Source organism: Camellia sinensis, chromosome 8, assembly GCF_055761805.1.
Source record: "Camellia sinensis isolate YWXY chromosome 8, ASM5576180v1, whole genome shotgun sequence".
NCBI lineage: Eukaryota > Viridiplantae > Streptophyta > Magnoliopsida > Ericales > Theaceae > Camellia > Camellia sinensis.
This window is the reverse complement of record NC_138968.1, coordinates 62,238,569-62,256,123: the sequence shown is the minus strand read 5'-3', so window position 1 is coordinate 62,256,123 and position 17,555 is coordinate 62,238,569. Positions and strand designations below refer to the sequence as shown.

Below are 17,555 nucleotides of genomic sequence, written 5' to 3'. Positions count from 1 at the left end.
AATTATCTGTTTTGCTGGGAGGAAGGGAAAGAGGGAGGGAAATGATTGGTTTTGACTGAGTTGATGAATATGGTAGATGCCAAATTTGACACAAGCTTCGGTATTTGCCAAATTTGGCAACGTCATATTCACTATTGGAGCACCGCTCTTGTTATATTATAGCAATGGCAACTCTAATGGCAAACCATTGGAATGGTAAACCATTGGAGACGCTCTAATAAAAGATAAAAATGAGCTTAGTTCCAATATGAAACATTTGAAATAGGCACAAAAAATTTCAACTTTAAAATGAAACCTCTGGATTTCTGCTGTTGAACTTAAAATTGAATTGAAGAACCAATGAACTAAAACCTAAAAAGTTAAAAATTACAATAATCTGCAGTAATAATCATAATGGTCAACCCAACAAAAAATCAACAGCTCAAGAGAAAAGGCATCACAAGCAAATTAAGATACAGTGCAAATTAACAATAACCAACAGTTTGACAGCAAAAGATATGCATAAAATATCAGAAATTACATCAAACACAAACAAATTCAGCAATAATTGCTTCAATTAGAAAATAGGGACTCATCTATTTCGATTTTGATCTTCTTGGTGACGTCAAAACGGTCCTTCTTGGGTGGTGCTGGAGGAATCGAAACCCTCGGAGGTCCTTTTTCATTCTTCTCGTTTCGATGCCTTGCCTATGCATACACATAAAGAGCATCAACAACATAATTCAAATAAAAAAAAAAACCCCAAAATTCCATTAAACAAACTGAGCCCAGAATAGGGCTATGAAGAACTCACATTTTCGAAAGAGTGGTTGAATTGCTTCCCTCTGGCGGCCTTCTTGTCGCTTCTGCCACAGTAAATTGATACACCACAAAACAAAATTCATATTGAAGCAAGAATATATATATACATATGGGGTAACATAAGAATGAATGTGCATACTTAATGGGAGTGATGGAGAGGTTGAGAGTGAGAAGGAAGAAGTTGGGGGAGAGAGAGAGTGCGCGAAGGGTGAGCATGGTCCGGATGGGTCTAAATTGGGATAAAATTAAAACCAATCCGTTATCTACTGTTCTTATAAAATTGGAACCAATCCAATCTGTTTAAATCATGGAACCACTCTGAATCAATCTATTTAAACACGTATTGGATTGGTTTAGGACCATGAATTCAGATAATTAAATAACAAAAAAAAATAGAACATTTTAAATTCATAAAAATATAAACATAGCATCGTATTAGTTTTATAATAGCAACATGTCTTTCCATAATAGCAACATACTATTTTAGAATTTAAACAATCATAAGAAACCTAATTCCACCATAAGTATTTAGATCATTACAAATTAAAACTAAAACCAACAAACAAAAACAATAGAAGAAGATACTATGTGGGTTTAAGTTTGGGTTTACCAACACACTATGCAAATTCCATTGATGGCCGGTCGGCTACCATTGGTGGCCGGTCGGCTACTGCTGATGGTTGGTCGGCCACTTCTGTCTTGAGCTTCCTCTTGTTGCAACAGAGAGCAAACAGAGGCAAAGTAGTGTATTCTCAAGGATTGTTTGTATTGTTACCCTCCTTATCATCAAACAAGCTCAAAGGAGTATAACCCTTGGCCCTCAAACCATTAACGAAGAAATTTCCATGCATGATGGCTAAGGAACCAAGCTTGTACAAGCTTAAAGAATGCAAAACAAGACTCTAAAAGACCACCACTCTATCATGCATGATCAAGGGCAATGGTGACCAAGGAAAGTAGCACATTTCATCACTTTTGAGTATGAAATGTCTCATTTTCCTTATGTTCGAATTAACGTCCGTTTCAAACATATGCAATGCAACACGAAAGATGCTTATGTTGCCTCTTTTACTTGTCATTTTTGTTTACTCATTTTAATTACCAAACCATTCCTTAATCCAATTGTCCTCATCTAATGGAAAGATGGCTTAAACCTCAAGCAGCTTTGGGCATGAAAGAGGTATTACACTGTTGGTAATGAACCCCCTAAGGGATTAAACCATTAGGTGCAACACCTCAATTTCACACTTTGGCAAACAAGTGGTTTAAAACCACTTTCAAATCAAACAAAAGAGTGAAGAATTGGGGGAGATTGCAGAGATTAAAGTGCTGAAATTAAGTGCAAAACAACACTAAAACATGCTATTAACTCAAAACAATGGTGATTAAAGCCCTAAAACACCAAGCTAGTGAAGGAAATTACACTACAACCATGCCATGCAAGGCTCAAATGAAACAAACAACTAAAAACAGAGGCAAAACAGCCCTAAATATAGTCTCAAACATGCTGGACTTAAGCCACAAAAAGCTAAAACAATAAGCTAATACATGAGGCTAACTAGGCATGCAAACAAGACACAGGCAGGGGAGGCTAACCCCTTCAATTTTAGACTTCAAAATGAGGTTTTTATCACTGAAAAACCTCTGAAATTTAGTACTTAAAAGGCCCAAAAAAATTGGTTTAAAAGTGATGAATAATGGTACAAAAGCTTAACAAGCAAAGGAGCAAGAAGGGCGGAGCACCCCCTAACTCAAAATGACCTCAAATCAACACTTTTGAACCATAAAAATAAAGTTTTTGACAGTTCAAAATCAGCCCGAAAATAGTAGGAATAGATGGCAAAACAATGATACAAAACAAGCTTAAACAAGGTAAGTGCTATACCTTTGAAGCAAAGCACAAATTAGGCACAAATTCAAGCTCAATCCTCCTTCTAGACCTCAAACAAGACTCCAAGGAACCTCAACTCAAAGATGGTCAATTTTGATTAAGGGTTGGTGTGCAAAAGTATAGAGCAACTAGGCAACCAAGCACAAAATATCAAGAGAGAAAGAAAGCTAGAGAGAGATATATTTTTTTTGGGTCTAAAATTCACAAAATATCAAGAGAGAGAGAAAGCTAGAGAGAGAGATATATATTTTTTTTTGGTCTAAAATTGCTAACCCTCAAAAATAGAGGAGGAACCCCCCTATATATAGAAAAACAAGTCATGAGCCTTAGGAACATCCTACGTATACGTGTATGGAGATGCAGCTCAGTGAGCAATAGTTGGCACATCTATCAATAGAGATGCAGCTCAGTTTTTGCGTTAAAGAGAGAGCTTTGGTAATTGCTTTGATGGAAAGGAAGCTATTTTAGATTGTTCTGTTGTTGATTTGCTTTCTTCTGTACTTTTTTTAGTGCAGAGTTGAATGGAGATACCCATGAGTCATGGGTCAAGTCGGGTCGGTCTGCTATCTACGCAAGCTCAACCTAGTATTATGCCGTATTGGAATGGCAACGGGTCGGGCCGAGGCCAGGGACCACACTCCTCGTGCCCGATCCCCGAAAGTACAAAATTCCTCATCCCCGCCCCCACCCCCGATCCCCAACAGGGAACCCATAACCCCCCTGCCCGGCCTCGTCCCAGTGCCCGTCCCTTAACAGGGATCCGGTTTTCCTAACCCCGAAAAATCCCCATAGCTCTCTCCCAATCCCCTGTTTCATTTTCATCAACATCAACTTCATGTTCATCAACATTAGCATTATCAACATCAACATCATCAACAACAACATCATCAAGGAAAACATCATAATCAACAACAACATCATCAACGGTAGTACACACACACACACATACACACAAAAGATATGGAGATAGATAGAAAGACAGAGAGCTACGGGGATCTGCTCAGATCTACCGGAGGAAGAGGTGACGAAGAAGGAGGAAGAGGCAACAAGGATCCGCTTAGATCTGTCAAAGGAGGAGGCGATGGAGGAGGAGGAGGAGGCGGTGACGACGGTGAGGAGGAAGTGACGTCACAGCATACTGCTGCTGAGAGGGAGACAACGTCGACTTCAGAGAAAAGAGAGAGAGTAAGGGGAAGAGATAGAGTCAAATCAAATCAGAGGGGTATAATAGAGGGGGGTTTACATATATGAATGGATAGATGGGTAATTTCAGTTCGGGAAACGGGGAAATGGGGACGGGGACGGGGACGGTTGCGGATTAATTTTTTCCAATCTGCCTAGTTTTGGACGTATATCGAATTTGAGGTTTCTTTGACTGCAACCGAGCTGCCAAACCACAAGCCCCCCTAACATTTTACTTTTTAATTAGATATCACAAACAAACCAATTCAATCTCAGTTAAAAGTTCTTAAGTCCTAAAATTTCCACATATGAAGCCCTTTCGATTCCTCGCTCTCTCTCTAAAGATTGTCTTTTTCTTTGTTTTCTCAAAAAACCAAATGGGTCTTGGTCATGTAAGTGTAGGGATGGCAATTTGAACACGATCCGATAGGGACTCGACCTCCCGACCCCGATTAGAACGATTGTTTCCAGAAAAATACTCCCGACGGGCCATGAATGGTATTTGAAAATAAATCCCCGATAATTTTCGAGCCAGGGACGGTGATACGTTTCCCAGCCCCATCTCCGGCCCATTCCCGCATCGATCCCCATCCTTGTTTCCCCAAATTGAAAGTACCATAACACCCCTCTATCTATTTATATATATAAACCCCTCCTCTATTATACCCCTCTGATATAATCTCCCCTCTACTCTCTCTTTTCTCCGCAGTCGGCGTCGTCTCCCCCTCCGCGACAGTACATTACGACGTCGCCTCCTCCTCACCGTCGCCGCCTCATCTTCCTCCGACAGATCTGAGCAGATCCCCGTATCTCTCTCTCTCTCTCTCTCTCTCTCTATCTGTCTATCTCCATTTCTTTTTTTTCTTTTTTTTTGTCTGTGTGTATGTGTCTACTGCTGTTGATGATGTTGTCATTGATGATGTTGTTGTTAATGATGTTGATGTTGATGAAAATGAAACAGGGGATTGGGAGAGAGCTACGGGAATTTTTTGAGATCGGGAAAACCCTATCCCGTTAGGAAGTGAAGGCAGGGGCAAGAGAGTGATGGGTTCCCCGCTGGGGATCAGGGGCGGGGATTGGGAATTTTGTACCTTTGGGGATTGGGGATGAGGAGTTTGATCTCCAGTCCCACCCCAACCCGTTGCTATTCTTATGTAAGTGGCACAACCAGCCAGCCACCAAGACCACGACGACGAGTCAGTCTAGGCGGGCACACCTAATGTTCTTAGTCGGAGACAGTTACTACGTGAAGAGAGTGGTGGGGCTAGAAAAGGGCTTGAGGAAGGTCAAGAATGTTTACCCACTGGTGGTGGCGCACCAACGTGTGCCGGTGGCTTAGAGCTGTATAGTCTAACAGATCGAACCAATGTACCCACCTGAGAATAGGACAAAGTTCCCCTGTGATCAACTACTCAAAGCTTTGCATCTGGGAGGTAACCCATTATTTCTAATTTTTATACTATGAACACAATAAGTTATTTAATAAGTGTTAATTTGACAGAGAAATTTCACTACATAGAAAAATTGGTAAAGAATGAGATCAAATTAGTTCAATCATTAAAAAGAAAACAAATCGGTATAGAATGAGATCAAATTACCAATAAGAGATTGGAAGCCATAGAGATCTAAATTATCAACTTAAAGAAGTTCGATCCCTAAACATCCCATGATCGGCGATAACTGCTGAGAGATATCATGCATTGAATGCCATAAACTTGCCAATCTCAAGCTACAGTTCCATCCATCCCGCACAACCGTAATCCTAAACATTTTCCCCAATCCATGTCCTTAAAATTCCAAAAACTTTTAGCCAAATTAAAATTGGTGCTCTATTTGCTAATATAGAAAACTATTCTCGAAAAATCTCTCTCGTAAAAGAAACAGAGAGGGAAAGAGAAAGATATTTACGTTCTGTTTGGTTGGGAGATTTAAGGAGGGATTTGGAAATGAAAAGAGAAATGGTGTGTGAAATTATGTGAAATGTAGATATATTTTATTCACATTTTACCTACCTTTTCCATTTCTTTTTTCAAATCTCTCCTCAAATCCCTAACCAAACACAGTATTAGGGTTTGACCTTGTAGAAGGCGAGGCCTCCTGATTTATTGATGATGTAGAGGCTGTAAATAGAGGCCATTTTTTGGGGTTAAAGAGAGAGCTTTGGTAATTGCTTTGATGGAAAGGAAGCTATTTCGGATTGTTCTGTTGTTGCTTTGCTTTCTTTTGTACTCTTTTTAGTGCAGAGTTGAATGAAGATACCAATGAGTAATGGGTGAAGTCGGGTCGGTCTGCTATCTGCGCAAACTCAACCTAGTATTATGCCGTATAAAAATGGCAACAACCCGGGGCGGGGCTAGGGATCACACTCCCGATCCCCGATCCCCGAAGGTACAAAATTTCCCGCCCCCGCCCCCGCCCCCAATCCCCTACAGGGAACCCATCACCCTCCCCCCGCCCCCGCCCCCGCTCCCGCTCCCTAATGGGGATCGGGTTTCCCTAACCCCGAAAAATCCTCGTGGCTCTCTCCCAATCCCTTGTTTCATTTTCATAAACATCAACTTCATTTTCTTCAACATCAACATCATCAACAACATCATCAACGGCAGTAGACGCACACACACACACACACACATACACAAAAAGAAGTGGAGACAGATAGAAAGACATAGAGCTATGAGAATCTGCTCAGATATGTGGGTGGAGAAGGAGGAGGAGGAGGCGACAGGAATCTGCTTAGATCTGCTGAAGGAAGAGACGATGGAGGAGGAGGCGATGTCGTAGCGTACTGCTACGAAAGGGGAGACGACGCTGACTCCGAAGAGAAGAGAGTGAGTGAGAGAGAGAGTAGAAGGAAGAGAGAGAGTCAGATTAGATCGGAGGGGTATAATAGAAGGGGGTTTATATATATGAATGGATAGAGGGGTAATTTTAGTTCGGGGAAACGGGGACGGGGACGGGGACGATTGCGGATTAATTTTTTCCAATCCGCCTAGTTTTGGACGTATGTCGAATTTGAGGTTTCTTTGGCTGCAACCGAACTGCCAAACTGCGAGCCCTCCCTAATAATAGAAACATTTTACTTTTTAATTAGATGTCACAGGCAAACCAATTCATTATCAGCTAAAAGTCCTACAAGACCTAAAATTTCCTCTTATGAAGCACTTTTGATTCCTCGCTCTCTCTCTAAAGATTGTCTTTTTCTTCGTTTTCTCAAAAAACCAAATACGTCCTGGTCGTGTAAGTGTAAGGATGGCAATTTGAACCTGACCTGATGAGGACTCGACCCCCCGACCCTGATTAGAACAATTTTTTCTTGAAAAATACTCCCGATGGACTAGGGATAGTATTTGAAAATAAATCACCGATAATTTTCGGACCGGCGACGGTGATACATTTCCCAGCCTCGTCACCATCCCCGTCCCCATCCCTGTTTCCCTGAACTAATTTACCATAACACCCTTTTATCCATTCATATATATAATCCCTCCCCATCTATTAGACTCCTCTGACCTGATCTGACTCTCTTTCTTTCTCTCTCACCGCTACTCTCTCTCACTCTCTCTCTTCTCTCTGTAGTCAGCGTCGTCTCCCCCTCCGCGGTAATACGTTACGGCGTTGCCTCCTCCTCACCGTCGTCGCCTCATCCTCCTCCGGCAGATCTGAGCAGATCCCCGTAACATTGTCTCTCTCTCTCCCTCTCTATTTTTTTTTCTGTTTATGTGCGTATGTGTCTACTGCTGTTGTTAAAGTTGTTGTTGATGATGTTGTCATTTATGATGTTGTCGTTGATGATGTTGTTGTTGATGATGTTGATGTTAATGATGTTAATATTGATGAAAATGAAGTTGATGTTAATGAAAATGAAGCAAGGGATTGGGAGAGAGCCACGGGGTTTTTTCGGGGTCGAGGAAACCCGATCCCCGTTAAGGGGCCGGGGGGTGATGGGTTCCACGCCGGGGATCGGGAACGGGGGACTGGGAATTTTGTACCTTTGGGGATCGTAGACGAGGAGTGTGATCCCCGCCGCCCGTTGCCATTCCTATGAAAATGGCACAGCCAGCCACCACCAAGACCACGGCAACGAGTCAGTCTAGGCGGGCACACCTGACATTCTTAGCTAGAGACGGTGACTACGTGAAGGGAGTGGTGGGGCAAGAAAAGGGCTTAAGGAAGGTCAAGACTATTCACCCATATGTGGTGGCGGAGGAGCACCGACGTGTGCTGGTGGCTCAGGGTTGTATAGTCCGACAAATCGAACCAGTGTACCCACCTGAGAATGGGACAAAGTTCGCCTGGGATCAACTACTCCAAGCTTCATATCTGGGAGGTAACCCTTTATCTCTAATTTTTTTACTATGAAACACAATAAATTATTTAATAAGTGTTAATTTGACAAAGAAATTTCATTACATAGAAAAATTGGTAGAGAACGAGATCAAATTAGTTCAACCATTAGAAGGAAAATAAATTGGTATAGAATGCGTTTAAATTACCAGTAAGCGATTGGAAGCAATGGAGATCGAAATTATCAACTTGAAGAAGTTCGATCCCTAAACATCCCACGATCGATGAAAGCTACTGAGAGATAACGTGCATCGAATGCCATAAACTCGCCAATCTCAAGTTATCGTTCATATCCATCCATCCCGCATAGTCGTAATCCTAAACATTTTCCTCAATCTATGTCCTTAAAATTCCAAAAAATTTTAGCCAACTTAAAATCGATGCTCTATTTGCTAATATAGAAAAATATTTCCGAAAAATCTCTCTTGTAAAAGAAACAGAGAGAGATTTTTACGCTGTGTTTGGTTGGGAAATTTAGGAAGGGATTTGGAAATGAAAAGTGAATGGATGTGTGAAATTAGGTGAAATGTAGGTATATTTTATTCACATTGCACCTACCTTTTCCATTTCCTTTTCTAAATCTCTCCTCAAATCCCCAACTAAACAAAGCATTATGGTTTGACCTTGTAGAAGACGAGGCCTCCTGATTTATTGATGATGTAAAGGCTGTAAATAGAGGCCATTTTTTGGGTTAAAAAGAGAGCTTTGCTAACTGCTTTGATGGATAGGAAGCTACTTTGGATTGTTCTGTTGTTGTTTTGCTTTCTTCTGCACTCTTTTTAGTGCAGTGTTGAATGGAGATACCCATGAGTTATGGGTCAAGTTGGGTCGGTTTGCTATCTACGCAAGCTAAACCTAGTATTATGTCGTATAGGAATAGCAACAGGCCAAGGCGGGGCTAGGGATCACACTCCTCGTCCTCGATCCCCGAAGGGACAAAATTTCTCGTCCCCGCTCCCGATCCCCGGCAGGGAACCAATCACCCTCCTACCCCCATCCCTTAATGGGGATCGGGTTTCCCCAACCTCGAAAAATCCCCGTAGCTCTCTCCCAATCCCTTTTTCATTTTCATCAACATCAACTTCATTTTCATCAACATCATCAACCTCAACATCATCAGCAGCAATATCATCAACAACAACATCATCAATGGTAGTAGACACACACACACAACCAAAAAAAAAATGGAAACAGATAGAGAAAGAGAGAGAGAGCTACGGGGATCTGCTTAGATCTGTCGAAGATGGAGGCGACGAGGATCTGCTCAAATCTGCCGGAGGATGAGGCAACGACGGTAAAGAGGAGGCGACATCGCAGCGTACTACCGTGGAGGGGGAGACGGCGCTGACTCCCAAGAGAAGAGAGATAGTGAGAGAGAGAGAGTAAAGGAAAGAGAGAAAGTCAGATCAAATCAGAAAGGCATAATATTGGGGGGTTTATATATATGAATGGATAAAGTGGTGTTATGGTAATTTCAGTTTGATGAAACGTAGACGGGGACGGGGACGAGAACAGGTAGGGGCCGAGGCTGGGAAACGTATCAACGTTCCCGGCACGAAAATTATTGGGTATTTATTTTCAAATACCATCCCCGGCCTGTCAAGAGTATTTTTTGGGAAAAAAACATTCTAATCGGGGTCGGGGGGTTAGGTCCCCGTCAGATCGGGTTCAAATTGCCATCCCTAATGTCGTATTAGAATTTCTACAGAAAGTCGACAATTATAAGGCCCCGTTTGTTTTTCGCTATGACAGTCCACTCTGGACTGTGATAGATGAATAGTGAAGATGGCTCATGTTTGTTTTGGTTTTGGAGCTCCGGATTCGTAGTCCCTTCAGACTACGATTGGTTTTGGCGAGGGGTATTAGCAGTCTAGGCTGGGAGATGGAATTAGCAAAATAGTCGATTCAGATTAGGTGTTACTGAACGTCCAATTGGTCAACTGGTCAACTGCATTTTTTTTTTTACTTGTTGGCCTTTTTTTTAAACATTAATATTTAATGTTTTTGTATTTTTTGTTAAGTAAAAATTATTGTTTTATTTAATTTAATAATACCCACACTAACAACTATCATCAAAACAAACACAATTTTACTAATCACCTCACTATCAATCCCCTCGTTATTAATCCTCTCCATTCTTCCTCTGAAAACAAATAGGGCCTGAAGGACCAAGGACCAAACAAAATGGGTCATTTTCTCCTCAAGTCATGGCCCACAATTATAGTTGGATTGTACATCGCACCCAAATGATGCATTAGTTTGGCTCTTAGGAATTGGATTGTTAGATTAGCGTTGTCCATCTAATTACACTGTTGGAAATAGGAGTTTTAGCGGGGTTTAAAAAATGCCTCTATAGGTCTCAAAAACGCCGTCAAATCTTTTTGTGACGTTTAGCACCAAACGCCGAAGACGCGGCTGTCGCTATAACCTTATGGCGCTTTAGAAACGTCGCTATATTACTATAGGCAGCGGCGTTTCTACATAATGGTAAGATGACGTCACATGATATTTTAGCGACGTTTGAAAAATGCCGTCATAGACATTTATACATTCTAAAAATCTAGCTATTGAGGTTGAGACATAGTGACATTTAAAAAACACCGCCATAGCCTTTTTGTTTTTTTTTTTTTAATTGTACTAATTTTATATGATTGAACTAAAAAAATAACTATTCTAAACAATTATTAAGAACTAATAATTTATGTTTATTAAAATAATAAATAAAATAAACTTGGAAACAAAATTAAAAATAAGAAACAATGCATTGCATACCCAAGCATAAAAACAATTCATGTTCAAACTTTAAATAAATCAATTGAAATCAAAATGGTCAAGAAAAAGTCAAATTACTTTAACTTCAAGAGTAGCTCTCATCAGTGTGAGATGAACAACATTTAAAAGAGGTGATTTGCCAAAAAATTTGCACAGAACCCCACAAACTGTTTTAACAATTACAACCTTCAAGGCTCTCATCTTAGCTGCCGCTTTAAAGTGACTTTCACAAGGGCTACAGGCCAAAACATTTTTGTGGCATCCAGGGGTGAACCATATGGAGTTGTTGCCAGTTCTAACCAATAAGAAATATGCAACTTTGCAGCAGCTTCCAAGTTTTCCATTGAGCACTAATATCAATTGAAGGAACAATGCAGCAACAAGAAAAAAATAAAAAAATAAAAAAAATAAACCAACCATTTCAAGCATTAAGAACAATAAGAGAGTGAAAACCAAACCAATATAAATAAGATTGAGATAAGATCGAGATAAGAGAGTCAAGCATTAAGGATCTGTTGCTTTGAATGTCAAGACCGTGATAAGATCGAGATGCAAGATACTCTATCCCAGATTTAGATGTTCCCTTGATTATCAATTTAGGGTCCTTGTTGCTCACCTGAAGAGCCTTCTCTGTTGCTTTCACTAAGGCAAGAGTTCCATTTTCATTTTCCTCACTGGTCTCTGATAACCCACACTTTCAAATATTCGAAATATTAGAAACATTAATTACATTTGCCATGTTCTTGTCCAATGCAGAAAAAAAACACCAAAAAGGTAAATTTGGGTTATGTATGATTTTATCCTTCTTACCTACAAAAAAATAGGAAATAAATAAATAAATAAGAGAGAAAGTTTTCCATCAAGTAAATTAATGGACATGGAAAACAAGTAGAAAAAATAAATAATCACCTGGTAAAGATTTTCCCTTTGCCTTTCGGAGAGTGTTTTCTAATCTAAAAACTAAAATGGCCATATCAATAAGGCAGGGACAATCAATATAAATAATTTTATTGTAAACAATATTTATCACCGAATAATCCTTATTGATCTGGGAAAGGGATATATTAAAGAAAACAAACAACTAAATAATTTGAGGTATGAAGTGGGTTTCTGTGCAGGTTCTTTCTTCACAACTTGGAAGAACAAAATTGCCATATTGGCAAAAATAGGTGCATCAATATTCTCTTGTTGGAAAATCATAAAAATACTATATAACTTTAACGACCAAAATCAATTGCCATTGCGTATCCTCAAGGTTACGTTAAAAGATGCATCAATCTCCTCTTGTTGGAAAACCTGACCTCAAAGTTCAAAATTGCAATTAACAAAAGTAAAATAAACGGTTCATTATAATCCATTATAAAATACAAAGCCCATATGTTCACAGAACCCTTTTTTTTTTTTTTATTTGAAAGCATCTTTGCAAATAAAAATTGAGCAAAAAATTTGAAACAATGTATTCATACTCAAAGTAAATTCTTATTCTTAGACCTACTATGGTACCAAAAAATGACCTATCCTCTACAAATACTCTTCAAAATGAGAAGGAAAGAAAAGAAATCCAAAAGATGACAATCAATATTCAAAAATAAAATGAAAAATAGAATAATTCCAAAACAGAGGAGACATTCTAGTCCCCTACTTATTTAGCTTGGCTAATTCTGATGGCAACTTAAACTATTTTGCATGAGATAATTTCAAAGTATGTCATCTTTTGGTACACTTTAGAAGAAATTTACTCTTTTATTCAAAAACATTATAAACTAAATAATTAGAAGTTTTACCAATCTTTTAATTGTTTCTCGCTCTCTTGCCAAGTCTGAATAGATCATGCATGACTCTACCATTGCTTCTCTTAATTATTTCCAAAAAAACTCATTACTACTACAAACAATGATGCCAAAAGAGCAAACAAAGTTACCTTCCAATTCAAAATCTTCTATATATCCACCTTGAAGGAATGAAAATTGTGTTTCTTCCAACTGGTCTCTTAATTCCATTGGAAATGAAGTCATCAAATTATGAAATTCCATCACATAAGCTCCAGTCCATTGACTTCCTCTGAGGAATAAAATCATAAACAAAGAAAAAGAAAAAGAAAAAATAACATGTTAAGCAAGGATACTGATGAAATACAGTAATTGTAGAGAATCAAATGCTTTAAGCATGAATTTTGGACAAACACTTCCTTCCCACACAGTTAATTTATTGTTTTGAGCCTCTAATCTAATCCCCAAGTTTTACTCCACTTCCTTATTTCCATTCATCAGTACAAAACACGGAAACGGCTTCTACACATGTGGAAGGCTGCGTACATCTAACCCCTTCACTAAGTTTTACACCTAAAATGTTATTCCACAAATTGAGATAATACTTAATACTAAGGGGGAGAAAAATAGTACAATGACCTACAATTTAGAAAATACAACAATTAATTCAAGCATATTTCTTAGCAAAAAGGTCTAGGCCTTTCACAGTGGTGATGCATTTTCACCTTTTCCAAACCACCTTTTCTACGAATACTTCTTGTTTATCCTACAAAATGAAATCAAACTAAAATAAGTTACAATTGGACATAAACAAAAGTCCTAGCACCTCTAAATAATTACTCTTACCCAGATTCTTATTCTAGGCATACAGTGTCAAAAAAAATAAATGTAAAAACCTTTGAGAGGAGACGTTGAAGTAGATGTTGTAAGGAATATGTAAAAACCTTGGGTTAACAATTAAACGTGTGGTAGGGAGAAAAACTGCGATTAGAGGCAAGCCTACGAGGATGGGCAAGACTAGGAAAGGAGGCCCAGATGGCAAAGTAAGAGGAGGCCCAGCCAAAAAGGACTGGTGCTTGGGAATAGTGTGCCAACTAAACTCATCACGATAAGAAGAACAAGACCCCTGACCAAAGGACATCAGGTATGAGATAGGATGAAGTTGAAGTCACCAATAAATCCAGTCATCTTGCTGATCATATTTGATTGACAAGGCAGTGAGCAGCACCACGCAGAGGCCTGCCAACGCTGGAATAGCCGCTGAACTATTTACAAAAAACTATTCCATAAGAAAATCAGCCTCAAATGATATCACCAGACTGTATAAAAGGGGAGAAAGAAGGAAAGAGATGAAAAATCACCAGTGCCACTATTGTATTCCTATTCCATATTCCTATTCAAGAACACATTTCACCAACTTGACCATTGGAGCTCCCTCATGCCGAAAAACTTCGGTTGGGCAGCTCTCATCGATTGTGCTCTTTTGTAGGGATCCAGATGCACAGTCATGTTGCTCACTACAGTGTGAGGAATTTAGCCCCACACAAACCATGAGAAGTAAGGATAAGCTAAAATCCTGTGTTAAAAACAGTGACATGACAAATACATGGCAATAATTAAAAACATGTACATTCTATTTGCAACAAATACATTAGTTGGACTGAATTATACAAGTTACTATATAAACTCATGCAAAACTGTAAAGATAAGCTCAATGAAGATCATAACATCACTTTTTATGTATAATGGAGTTTATATCCACCAGTACACACGTGTCCCTTACATGCTTCTTTTCTTCTGGCCACGTGTCTGACACATTTCTAGGAGTTTTAGTATGGTGTCTGCTAACACATAGGATGCAAAAATGGCTCCTCATGGATGCCTAATCAACAGTCACTATAGATGTGTAATGGTGTTTGGGAATTTTCCGAAAGATTGAGAACATGTTTGAGAGGTAGAGCACAATATCTAGAGGTGATGAACAAGAATCTAGTTTTACCTACAAAAATAATATGTTAAGATGGAGTTAAGAACCATAAACTAATAATTAGACTAATAAATAGGGGAATTTTCTGGCAATACCTGCTGAAAGCTATCATGGCTTCAAAAGGGGTAATAACAAGAGATAAGAACTCTTTGCTATCCAAAAGAGCAGTTTGTGCACAAGAAACATAAACGAAGACGTCACACTGCAGAAAGAAGAAAGTTTGTTATAGAATATTGTATTATAATCTCTAGCAAAAATAGAAAATCATCTGCTTGCATACATCAAAGTTTACCTCCGGAAAGTTGGCAAGTTTAGCAGGCTTCGGTTTTCCCATAACAAGAGAACATTAGAGACTAACTTCCCCGACCCAACTGGGGGAAAACCAAAGTGTTCAAAGTGGCTCCAAGAGCAAAAGATGAAACTGCAACAATGGAAATGAACTAAGGCAAGCTAGGATAAATTATTCCAGAGGCTACATCTCCAGTGGAAACCCATCTCTTTGCTTATATGAGGAACTACAGCAGTAAAATTTGTCAGAAGAGAGAGGATAACAATTATTTTGATACATGGACTTTTTTAATACAAAAGAACAAATTTGATTGCTAAATAATCAAATATTATAGGATATCATTTACAATAAACCCATTTTTTTAATGCATGAATCTTGTGATAGTTTGTGAAAGGTAGAGGAAGATCTAATAAATGTTTAAAATTGATGAAGTACATGCTTAAATATAATAAAATTAGCAAAAATGTACCACAATAGAATGAACTGCAGCAAGGAAGCTTTACTTCTTTATTTGCAGGAATCTTAGCCCCCGTTTTCCATGCAGGTACCTCCATGCTGCGTTCGGCAGTAGGGAATCCTTAGAAAAAGTGAATATTTCAAGATCAATGCTATACACAAACATACACTTGTGCAGAAACAATGGAGTAAAAAAAGCGAAAGTGCAAAAAATTGAATGTTTCCCATTGCAATTGTTTTACAGAATACTAGTAGTTTGAACATTGATCATATATTAATGGAATGCCAATGTGTGACTTCAACAAAAATAAGAGAATTGAGGTTTGTGGAGAAGTGGTTTGGAAATACTCTTCTGATCCTAGGGGGAGCTTGTGATCCGCTGATAGTCACCTGAAAAGGAATAAACACTCCGGTCGAGGGTGCCGGAATTAGTACTCCGACGGACAAGTCAGTCTCTACACTCAAGAATGCTTGTATTCTAAGTTAAGCACAACAATTCTCACATACCTCTTTCTGGCTGATGTTCTTCTATTTATATCTTTTCTTCCATGGACCTCGGGATTAGGTCCATTTCCAACTCCATATTCGGCACATTTTGTAGTAGACCGCTCTTTACTCAGCCCCTTGCTTAATCGGCTATTTGGCTGAGTAAAGTTGGATTCGAGCTTGCGGGCCGATGCCGAGTGCCACGAATTTCGACTCTCCTAGGTCCAACTATCCGGAATCTCTATGACTCTCAATACTTGGCCCCCACAATTGCCCCCCCAAGCACTCCACTAATGACAGTTGGCTGGAGTGTTTGGCTTCGAACTCGAAAAGACAGAGCCGAAATTCGGCGGCTAACCGTATTCCAACGCAAATGTCTGAACACACGCTTCTCGGTTATCATTTCAACTTTCCGCCTCTTTGTACACTTCTATTTATTGTGATTTAAAATTTCGACGTCTTTTGAAATGCATACACGCTTTTAGACGCTCGTCGCTGGACTGCCTTCCGAATTACCTCTGTAACTTCCTTCTCTTCTCTATCTTCTTCGCCTCTTGTAAGTTCTCTCATTCTCTGCTTTGAATCTCTTTCCTTGCTTTGTTTTTTAGCTTAGTATCTTCCTATTGGCTGGGGGAAATGACGAAACATTTAAAAGATCTCCTCTCATCGGATCGAATTTCTGGCTTCCGACGCCATTTCTCCATTCCTGATGACGTCCGTCTGTCACTTGTGAGAGACGGCACCCTCGATATGGAGAGGGTTGATGAAACCACAATTGTCTTCCCTCTCTTATCAATCGCAGAGGGTGGAGTCTATTTTCCTCTTCACCCACTCCTTAGGGCCATGCTCTGCCATTGGGGCTTAATCCCTTCCCAACCCAATGTCAACTTCTTTAGGATCGTGATGGGGATTATAGCACTAAACCATCACCGTGGGCCTAGCCTTGGCATTCCTGCTATTCGGCATTGCTATGCCTTGGCCAAGTCTTCTGGTCGGCACGGGCGTTATTTCCAGAGGGCGAAAGACACCGACCATCAACTAGTGACCATGCTTTCCAGCTCTGGGAAGCGAGTCGACGATGTTATGGTCGTCGTCCAAGGAAACTAGGAATTCAGCGAAGGTGAGGACCGCCTTGATCGTATTCCTAGGCGAAGGGGCGAACCAGGTGGCCGAGTATCTTCTTTTAATTATTTACTTTTGTTATAATCTATGAAGCTTCATTTTCGGGACCTCATGGTTTTGCTTTTGCAGGAAACGATTTGAAGAAAGTCTTGACCTCAACCGACGACGCCGTCCTTTCAGAAATCCAGGCTGCGCTCAAGTATTTCGGCCGGCCAAGTCTTCAGAAACAGAGGAGGGCGGCCCATGTTCTGCTCCGCTACGAGCCGACTTATACAACCTTTTCGACGGTGGAAAACATCCCAATTCTGAAGGGTGAAGAGTGTCTTACCGCCCTTATCTTGACTGATTTCAAAAATTTAAGGCAAGTCGGTGTTGGGGGATCAGATTTGGAGCGACCGAAAGTAGCTGAGGTCGCCGAGTCAGAGCAATCCGAAGCCGAGATCGACGAGGCTTTGA

At 39.9% G+C, this 17,555-nt stretch overlaps 1 long non-coding RNA gene across 2 annotated transcripts in view; it reads right to left on the bottom strand.

The window, feature by feature from the left end:
- Positions 1-17,555, bottom strand: part of LOC145796554 (uncharacterized) — a 144,736-nt gene that overhangs the window by 70,419 nt on the left and 56,762 nt on the right. The window contains exons 2-4 of one of the 2 annotated variants that reach the window (XR_014337030.1): positions 15,039-15,612; positions 14,842-14,948; positions 14,633-14,758 (exon numbers count right to left, since the gene is read on the bottom strand). This is a non-coding gene — a long non-coding RNA (uncharacterized LOC145796554). Of the gene's footprint in view, positions 1-14,632; positions 14,759-14,841; positions 14,949-15,038; positions 15,613-17,555 lie in introns of those variants that run through there. The other variant, XR_014337029.1, reaches the window with a different exon arrangement.